Below are 500 nucleotides of genomic sequence, written 5' to 3' on the forward strand. Positions count from 1 at the left end.
AAGAGAGGACAGAAGATACAGAAACCATAAAAGAAGAAACATAGATGCTTCTAAACAGATTGAAGAAAAATTTCTACAGCACATTTGACACACCCAAGGTTACTATCCTCCCATACACAACAACACAGGCAGAAAATGATTAAAAGAGACAAACAGCTCACAAAACTTGGATGCAAACAATCATAAATATGTTTAAAAGACAAACATCTCTGTACTGTTCAAGGAAATACAAATGAATAACACATGAGGTATCATTTGGTAATACCACTTGTGTTAAAACATGGCAAAACATGTTAAAACTTGGTACACTGCTGGGTAAAATAAGTACAAAATCTTTTTGATGTAGTGTTTGGCAATATCTATTAAAATTTTAGAGAGAGCAAAGCGCAGCAACTGGAAGGTGTTGCTTCAGAGTGAAGATGTTTCGGATCGAGGGCCTTGCGCCGAAGCTGGACCCTGAAGAAATGAAATGGAAGATGCGCGAGGATGTGATTTCCTCC

This window comes from Octodon degus, unplaced genomic scaffold (genome assembly GCF_000260255.1).
Source record: "Octodon degus isolate 3935 unplaced genomic scaffold, OctDeg1.0 scaffold00197, whole genome shotgun sequence".
Classification (NCBI taxonomy): domain Eukaryota; kingdom Metazoa; phylum Chordata; class Mammalia; order Rodentia; family Octodontidae; genus Octodon; species Octodon degus.